This window comes from Gopherus flavomarginatus, chromosome 4, assembly GCF_025201925.1.
Source record: "Gopherus flavomarginatus isolate rGopFla2 chromosome 4, rGopFla2.mat.asm, whole genome shotgun sequence".
Taxonomy (NCBI): domain Eukaryota; kingdom Metazoa; phylum Chordata; order Testudines; family Testudinidae; genus Gopherus; species Gopherus flavomarginatus.
The window spans coordinates 47,188,077-47,198,298 of NC_066620.1; positions in this window are offsets into that span (position 1 = coordinate 47,188,077).

Genomic DNA, 10,222 nt, shown 5'->3' on the forward strand with positions numbered 1-10,222 from the left:
CTGTCCCTGAATCCTGTAAATATTTATGTATGTGTTTAACTTTATTACTGGGAGTAGTAATTACTTGTGGAAGTAAAATTAAGCTAATGTACAAGTGTTTTCAGGATTGGGCCCTGAGATTGTAGTTGACAATGAGGACCAAGACTTGCTGCTACATTTATCTTATTTTATGCAGCAGGTGGCCAGAGCTTGCAGCTGCCGTTCAGTAATACTGTCAAACACAGTTCAGTAGAAAGGACCATATTACTAGGATTGTCCTCAATCCTGCAAATGCCTGACTTCAATGGGACTATTTCTATGGGAAAAATTACTCACATGTGGATGAGAGTGCAACTCCCACTGGGACCGTGCCCTCCCTGGCTTGAGTAAACAGAGCTCTCCCATTGCACCCACTCCTCCTTTGCTGGTGTAGTGAGAGCTCTTTGTCCTGTTTAAATCTACTTTAACCATCAGAACTGAGGCACAGAGAGATTAAGTGACTTACTCACAAAGAAATCCAGAAAGCCAGCGGCAGATTTAGCAGCAGAACCCAGAAGTCCTAACTCTCAGTCCCAGTACTGCCAACTCTTGTGATTTTATCACGAGTGTTCTTGCTAAAGTCCCAGCTCCTACAGGTGTGCAATTAGATGAGCATCTCAGTGTTCATGGTTGCAGAGAAAAGCTTGACAATGTGACCGGAATTACCATAAAGACTCAGAAATGACAAGACAAATAAAATGAACCCAAAATATATTATATTTTTAAAACTTCATTATTTGTAAGCAAATCTCATCAATTTTTGGGCCTTCCTCATGATTGATAGGTGCTTGGGGTTGTCCATGCTGCATTCCCTGCTTTAACAAGTAGGCACTCTATGCTCTTTCTTGCATGACACATCCTAATGATGCTGCTGTTGGAAAAATCAATTATCTGTGGAGATTCTGAAAGGGTCTAAAGACTAGACTTCACAGCTAATAGTGAGCGGGGGAAAGCTGGGTATTGTAAAAAATTTACTTCTTTTTAAAGTAACATTCAAACGTCGTGCTGCCCTCTGCAGGGCCGGTGCAAGGACATTTCACTCCCTAGGCGAAACTTCCACCTTGCGCCCTCCCCTATCCCCGAGCCCCTGCCCTGAGGCACACCCGCCCCCCGCAGCAGCTCTCTCTCTCCATCCTGAGGCACCCGCCCGCGGCAGCTCCCCACCCTCCATCTTGAGGCACCCCCCCCGCCGCAGCTCACCCCTGCTCTGCCTCTACCCTGAGCACGCCATTGCTGCTTCACTTCTCCCACCTCCCAGGCTTGTGGCACCAATCAGCTTAGGAGCTGCAAGCCTGGGAGGCGGGAGAAGTAAGCAGCTCACCCCTGCCCTGCCTCCTCCCCAAGCATGCTGTCGCCACTCCACTTCTCCCACCTCCCAGGCTTGAGGCGCCAATCAGCTTAGGCACCGCAAGCCTGGGAGGCGGGAGAAGTGAAGCAGCCATGGCATGCTCGGGGAGAAGGGGGGGCAGGGGTGAGCTGAGCTGGGGAGTTCCCCTGCATGCGGCCCCCCCCTTACTTGCTGCAGGCGGCCCTCCCCATGCTCCCCTGCCCCAGCTCCCTCTGCCTAAATGCCGGCGGCGACCGGGGCGGCCAAAGATCCAGCCGCCATGGTCACTGCCAAAGAAAATGCCGCCCCCCAAATCCTAGCGCCCTAGCAACCGCCTAGGTCGCCTAAATGGTTGCAACAGCCCTGGCTCTCTGCATCCAACCGACAGCAGAGAGCAAAGCTATTTCGTTGTACATTTATCTTAGTAGTTATTTTTATCTTATTTCTCAGGGCAGCATTCAATTGAATTCTTGAGCCTCCTCTCCCTTTGTGCACTAACCCACCACTTCACTTCTCTTTAGAGATTGTTACTTGAATGAACAGAATGTTTCAGTGTCTGCTTATAAGGTGATGGCATGACCATCCAATCATGTACAGAAGCCATTCCACAGGAAGCTTAAACAGCATTAAGGCTGAATAATTAAGCTTTCAAAAGTCAGGAAATGTCAATGTTAAAGCTGCAAGCAGAAGTTTAACCTTACCCCCACTCTGTATATGCCAAACAATAGTTTTTAGTTACATGATCACTTATTATTTCTCATATAATACAATAATTACCGCCTACACCAGGGGTCGGCAACCTTTCAGAAGTGGTGTGCTGAATCTTCATTTATTCACTTTAATTTAAGGTTTTGTGTGCCAGTAATACATTTTAACATTTTTAGAAGGTCTCTTTCTATGTATCTATAATATATAACTAAACTATTATAAATATAAAATGCAGAGCCCCTCAGACCAGTGGCCAGGACCCGGGCAATGTGAGTGGCACTGAAAGTCAGCTCGTGTGCCGCCTTCGGCACCCGTGCCATAGGTTGCCTGCCCCTGGCCTACACACATATGCAGTGTCTTGTAGACTTTTGTATTTCTCTATATGCCACAGTAAGAGAGCCCATGAAATTTATATATATATACACACATATATATATATATATATACACACATACATATAAAAATAATTTTCATGGGCTCTCTTACTGTGGCATATAGAGAACTACAATAGTCTACAAGACACTGCATATGTGTGTAGGCCAGGGGTAGGCAACCTATGGCACGGGTGCCGAAGGCGGCACACGAGCTGACTTTCAGTGCCACTCACACACAAGATCTGAAGCAAATAAGGCAAAGGCTTCTTACAAGAAGCAACTTGCTATCATGATATATGGAATCAAAGACATTCTTAAACAGGAGACATTTAGAAAAGAAAACTACAACTACAGAAACTGTATAGACAGAGATATCTCAGGGTTGAATAATATATTGCAAGTTAACATATCATTGTATGTATCGTGGAGGTCGTGCAGACAACCCTAGGGAGTTGGAGGGGAGTGAGGACTGCAGAGTTTAGTGCATTCAGTTCCTGCAAACTCCTTGTGTGGCTCTCAACTGATTCCCCTCCAGCTGAGCCAAGAGCTATGTCAATGTACTCCAGAGGAGACATGTCCAGCCCTCCTTGGCCAGGATACCTTGCTATGATAGAAGTTGTTGAATAGGGATTGGAGATGGAAGATGAGGGTGTGAAAACAGTCCTTCCTAACAATAAACTAAACTAAACATACGTATCTCCAGCAAATGAACTTTCAATTCCCTTGCAAAAAAAGCAGTTCCTTCTCTTCAGTTCCTCCTTCGCTCTTCCTCTTCTCCCCTCTCCGCACTGCACCAAACCCCCACATTCTCCCTATCACTTCTACAGTATCAGCAGCAGCAGCTTTAGGCATAGGCTACGTAAATGGCTGTCTATAGCACCAGGTCTAAAGGTGCACTGGGTCACCACTGGAATAGCCACAGCCAGATACCATCAGGAAGGACAGCTCTGAACATCACTGTTTGTGGAGCTTCTGTGCACCCAGTATCCTCCCAGTCCCCAGAAATGTGTTATCTTGCCCAGGGGTGGCAGGTTTGTAGAAATTTTGGTGATGCCCAGAATGCCCAGAGCCTGTCCGCGCCAAACTCTGCCCGCCCCACACCTGTCTAAGGCTCTGGCAGGGAGTTTGGGTGGGGGGAGGAGGACTGGGGTCAGGCCCTGGGCTGGGGCAGGGGATTGGGGTGCAGGGTGCATGCTCTGGGAGGGAGTTTGGGTGCAGAAGGGATGAAAGGTTGGGCTCTGGGAGGAAGTTTGGGTGGGGGAGGGGGTCTGAGGTGCAGGCTCTGGGATGGAGTTTGGGTGCTGGGTGCAGGCTCTGGGCTGGGGCAGGGGTGCAGGAGGGGGTAAGGGGTGCAGACTTTGGGACAGAGTTTGGGTGCAGACTCTGGGCTGAGGTGGGGGTGCAGGCTCTGGGAGGGAGTTTGGGGATGGGAGGAGGTGTGGAGGGAGGAGGTGCAGGCTATGGGACGGAGTTTGGGTGCTGGGTGCAGGCTCCAGGCTGGGGCAAAAGATGGGGGTGCAGGAGGGGGTGAGGAGTGCAGGCTCTGGGATGGAGTTTGGGGGTGGGAGGGTGTGTGTAGGCTGCGGGGGTGATGCAGGCTCTGGTAGTATGGGCATGGGGGGGTGCAGAGGGAGGGGGTGCAGGCTCTGGGAGGGATTTTGGGGATGGGAAGGGGTGTGTGGGAAGGGGGGGGTTCAGGCTCTGGGAAGGAGTTTGGGGGTGGGAGGGGGTGTGTGGGAAGGGGTGGAGGGTGCAGCACTTACGTGGGGCTCCTAGGCAGGGTGGGCCGGGGGGCCTTCGCACGCTGCTACCCCCAGGCACTGCGCCGCAGCTTCCTATTAGCCGCAGAGGTGCTTGGGGTGGGAGCAGCACATGTGGACACAGAACCGACCCACCCCACTCTGGGGCCACAGGTTGGGGCCAGCAGCCATGAGGAGTGAGCAGGCAGGAAGTCGCTCAGTTCTGCTGCACTGCCAGTGCGGGGTGAGGGTCCAGGTCGTTATAAATCGCCCAGGGGACACGTGGTGGGGAGCACCTGGGAGCAGAAGGCAGGGCCAAGGGAGAGACCCAGCCTCAAACATTGCTGGAATATTCCTGGTGCCCAGGCACCATGGGCTCATAGAACTCATCACCTATGATCCTTGCATCCTGTTCACTCATGAGCAGCAGGCTCCTTTGGGTCTCAGGTGAGCCCCAGAATCTGGCTGCACTGGTTGCAGTGGTACCATTGCAGTCAATGGAAAGATTCTGGGATGCGTTTGGGAATGAAAGGTTCCTGTCACAGATGACTAGGCAGGAAACAGAGACAAATGACTTGGAGAAAAAATGACACAGGTGACTCAGTGGGTAGGGCTATGAGAGAAAGGGAGCAGGGAATGACTGGGATATGAGGAGGTACAAATTCCATCTTTGCCCAGGGACTCAAGGCAGCTACAACCATCTCTATTTTAAGCAAAAAGAGGACTGTTTGGCCACTATTATAGCTGGCCCCTTCACTCTGAAAGCTCACTGATGCCAAATGGGAGATGAGATTCTACTCTAGTATATCAGCTGGAAGCCTCTAGTCTTTTCTTCCACAAGCACATAGACAGTGAGCTGGCTTCTGGGAAGACATTCAGTTAAGTCTGGCACTTCTGACATTGCCTCAGCGTCCTGTTCCCATGAGTAGCTAGGTAACTTTGTGTGTGTTAGTGAGAGTGATGTGACTGTCCTACAGACAGAAATTTGTTAGTCTCTGAGGTACCACAAACACTCCTCATTCTTTTTGCTGATACAGACTAACACAGCTACCACTCTGAAAATAGAACCTGTTACTGAAGGAACTCTCTACTACTACTAAAGGAGGGGGAAAGGCCTGTGTTCTTAGAGATGAACTTCAAAGGTTCTAGACCTAGCTCCTTCTGTAGGTGATTTATGTAGTCCCAGTGGCAAAAATGTTCAGATTAGAGTGTCTGAAGTTAGGCTCCTAAATCCTATTTACACCCCAATTCACTTAACCACATGCTTATGTCCATCCCTCCTCAGGAAATCACTTAAGCAAGTGTATAGCTTTAAGCATATGTTTAAATCCTATTAACTTCAATGGAATGTGAGCATTTAATTACAGGTAAAAATGTGCTTAAGTGCTTTCCTAAATTGGGGACTTAGACACTTAAATAAAAGTGGTTTGATTTTCAAAAGTCCTGAGTACCCATGAATCTTAATGAAGACAATGGGAACTAATGGGACTCAAAACCTTTGAAAATCAGTCTGCTTTTATTTAGGTGCGACAGATCTCAAAATGTTTTATAAAAGTGGGTAAGTTCCAGTACCCCATTTTACAGATGAGGTAACTGAGATACAGCAAGGTGACATGACTGCCCGTACACAACATGCCTGATGAGCTCTTGAGACCTTCTGTCTGCATCATTACACATGACATTGATGCACTGAATTAAATTAAAAGAAAAAATATACATAATGCCACTAAAAACAGCCAGTTGTTGCCATCACTAGTTATTATTCTGGTAAGAATCTGTCCTATCTTTTTTAAAATTCTGAGTTGTACCTAATATTGCTAATAATGTAACTGTGCCATTGCTTATTCTACTTTAATGCCAGTAAAATAATAATAATGATGAAGAAACAAATGCTGTCTTCACTTCCTCCAAGGTCATGGAAAACTGCAATCCACTGGAACTGTCTCAGTTCATCTGCATGAATTGAAGGACCGGTCACTAAAAGGCCACGTTGGTGATTCCACACCCTGTGTGTGCCATGAATATCTACAGACTCCAAAAGCATTGGAACCAGTCTCAGAACAAGGACCATCAGCACCAAAAGCACAAGCCCTTGTGTACATGAGATCAGAATTAAGAGAAAGTCATAATCCAGTTGTCTGAGTACAGGACCAGATGCCTCTTTGCTCTGATCCAGTTCTAACATTGGCAGCCTTGGTCCAGTCACTTCTGTGCCTTAGCTTGTTCATAAAATCAGACTACAGGAGGGTTGGCTAGTTAAAGTTTGTGAAGTCTTTTTGGAGATGAAAATCTCTAAATAAGTGTTAAATATTGTTAAGAAACAGTATTAAATGGCATCTGAATGCTAAGTAACAAGAATTGGGAAATTAGAAAGTATTTCTAATTTTAGATAAATGAGTACATGTATCATTAAAGGAATGAGAGGTGAGTATTATGCCCAGACTCCTTTAAAAATTATTTCTGTATAAAAGCACCCCATTAATTTTATCAGGTCACTCTCATAACACCACCTAGGTTACCATAGCAGCATCTTGTATGGAAAGACAGATTATCCAAACTTTATGAAAATGTAATTCTGTTTCTCTAAGTCATGGTAATAAATCCATATTAATCGAGTAAAATGGACATTCACCGACTATCTCATGTGCTCTGTAATGTCAGGTTAATTGAATGCTCAATATATGTAAATTGAAAAAACATAAAGTGTCATATTTTGATTTATAATCCCCAAGTGACAAATTGTCTGGGCAATTAGCACAGAATTATTGCCAGAGATGTGAAATGTTAGAATAATAAATCTTTTAAGAGCTACACCTGTTAAATGTGCATGAAACATCATGAATAATGTTAATCATTTAAAAATAACTCCAGTGGTTGGTGCAATCAGATTTCAAACTAAATATTAAAATAAAGATCTGAGTCTGGCAGGTGAGTCTATGTTGTTTGCGCTGCACTACACTGTGCTGGTGAGCTAGATTCATTCTCAGAAACTTGTCTCTTGTTCTCCCAGCCCCCACGACAACAGTGGAGACAGCGGGTCAAATTCAGAAGTGGTGTAAGCACACAGGTCCCCTGGAAGTCTCTGGGCCAAATTAAGTGGTGACTAAATGGTGGGGTAAATTATATGTTGGACTTGATCCTGAAGTCAGATTGGAGTAAATCGGGGTAATTCCTAGGGTTGCCAACTCTCCAGGGTTGGCCTGGAGTTTCCAGGAATGAAAGATTTAGCTTTAATTAAAGATTATGTCGTGTGATGAGATCTCCAGGAATATGTCCAACCAAAACTGGCAACCCTAGTAATTCCATTGACTTCAGTGGTCTTACTTGAGTATGAACGATGGGAATCAGACTGATGGTTATACATTGCTCATAAACATATAGAAAGGGCAGAGTAACCTGCACAAATCTGCCATTTGTTGGGTTGCAACATGAATGTAATTTATATGCCAAGGGGCGGAAAGTGGAGATATAAGAGGCAGTAATGGCAGGTGTTAATAAGTGATGTGGCTGCAGGTAGCACGTTGCCCTTATCTTCTTCCAAACACACTGTTCTGTCCTCCCCTGCAGGATAATAATACTTTCAAAGTCAAATCCAGGGACACTGTAGCAGGGATGTCACAAGGAACCGTTTTGGTGGCAGATGAGAGTGAAGAGGAGAGGGGAAGTGGGAGGAGAATGGGGTACCCACCCCTCTGCCTTTCCAAAGGAAAAACTGGGACACTTTTCAGTAAAGTGTAGGAGAAGACAGTATTTATCCCTCTGTGACCCTTTACTGTTTTATCCTGGTCCCCACTCCCCCCTTGTGGTGTAGTGGTCTACCATCTCTCCCCAGATACATATACCATTCTCCCCTGCACTCAACCCAGAACCTCCCCATTGTCCTCCATCTCAAACCCCATGCACACCACCCTATCCTCCCCATGCTGGGGGAAGAACCTCTAACCATTCCACCCCATCAGCGCTGCACCATTGTCCACATGCTCCACCACAACTTAGAGCACACTGACCACTCTGCAGACTCAAGAAGCTCATTCCCACCCTCAGCCCTTTTCTTCCCCTGCCTCTACCTTCAGCCCATGGACACTGGGGGGGCTTCACATGGCAGGGAGCCCCTGCAGAGAGGCCTGCATTCCCTCTTCTGTCCCTTCCTCTCAGTGACCTGCAGCCAGGCACTATGAGGAGGGCCTGCTGCCCCCAAGTGGTAGCCAGGCTGCTAGCGCCACAACAGGAGTCCCGCTGTGGCAGCAGGTGCTACTGCATGCTGCCTCGCTACATGGTGCCTATAGTGTGGCTAGCAGTATTATTGTTGCAGATTAGCCCCATTAGTGTTTAGTAACCAGCCACCTCCGCAGGATAAGTACTTAAAAGGAGACTAGCAGTAGAAGAGTCCTCCCTAAACACACACTCTGTATCTTACACTCCCCCGTTAGCTGATGTCCCCCATTTAGCAACTTTCCTACACTTTAGTATCTGTTAGGCTTGTTTTGCATACCCACTGCATACCAAATCATCTCAAGTTACTGCATTTTATCACATACACTCATTTTAGGACCAATTTCCCTCCATGAGTAACTCATGCACTATTTTAGTCACCGTTAAATGTGGCCCGACATTCTTAATAACATAATATAGTAATAAGTATTATTATAACTTTTATTTATTATCACAATAGCACAGAGGTGGGCAAACTACATGGCCCGCAGGCCACATATGGCTCATGGGACCATCCTGCCTAGCGCTTGAGCTCCCGGCCGGGGACGATAGCCCCTGGCCCCACCCCTGTTGTCCTCCCTCCCCTGCAGGCTCAGCTCGCCATGCCACTAGTGCTCTGGGCAGTGTGGCTGCGAGCTCCTGCCGGGCAGTGTGGTGGTGTGGCTGGCTCCAGCTGAGTGGCATGGCTGCCAGTCTTGGTGCTCTGATCAACATGGTAAGGGGGCGGGGAGCGGGAGGGTTGGATAAGGGTCCTGGGGGGCAGTCAGGGAACAGGGAACAGGGGGTGATTGGATAGGCATGGGAGTCCCGGGGGGCCTGTGAGAGGGTGGGGGTGTGAATAGAGGTCAGAGCAGTCAGAGGACAGGGAGCAGGGAGGGTTGGATAGGGGGTGGAGTCACGGGGGGTGGTTAGGGGCAGGGGTTCCCAGGAGGGGGCAGTTAGGGACAAGGAGCAGTGGGGGTTGGATGGGTCAGGGATTCTGAGGGGGGCAGTCAGGGGACAAGAAGTGGGAGGGGGCAGATAGGGAGTGGGGACCAGGCTGTTTTGGGAGGCACCGCCTTCCCTACCTGGTCCACCATACAGTTTCGGAACCCCGAGGTGGCCCTCAGGCCAAAAAGTCTGCCCAACCCTGCAATAGCATCTAGAAACCCCAAATGAAATCAAGGCCCTATTGTACTAGGCATTATACAAACACATAGTGAGAGGCCACTACTCTGAAGAGCTAATAACTTAAGTAGAATAGAGAGACAAACAGTGGAAGAAAGGAGTGTTACTATCTCCATTTTACAGATGGGGACCAGAGAGGGCCTTGTATTACTCTCTAGTGACCCACTGAGTGGGCTTATTGTACAAGAAATAGTGGTCTTATTTTAGATGGATGAAATCTGCTTGGAGGACAATTAAAGTATTCAATGGGTTTCATTTTGAAAATAAGTTTGATAACATTTTTTGGTTTTCACAACTGTTTTGAAAAACAATTAAGAAAAAGTCATGAAAATGGGTCTTTTCCATATCCTCTGAACCGAAAAGAACTTTAAATATTTTTATTAAACTAGTTTTCCATTCTTTTGACTAACTCTGATTGCTACATAATTGTTTTCTCACCTGACAGAAACAAACAAATCACTATGATCGAGGGTCTTGAGGGAGCATGTAGGAGAAAGGATAAGATTTTGGGGTCTTGGAAACATATTCAATACTCTTCCTACCAGTCTTTCTTCACCTCCCTGCTAAGAAAATAAATCAAGACAAATAATGCCCCTCAGACTTAAACAGGTTCTGGGTGAGGTTTTTTAATCTGGAGATTACAAGGCTTAACTGATCTTCCAAGGGCTTCTGACATC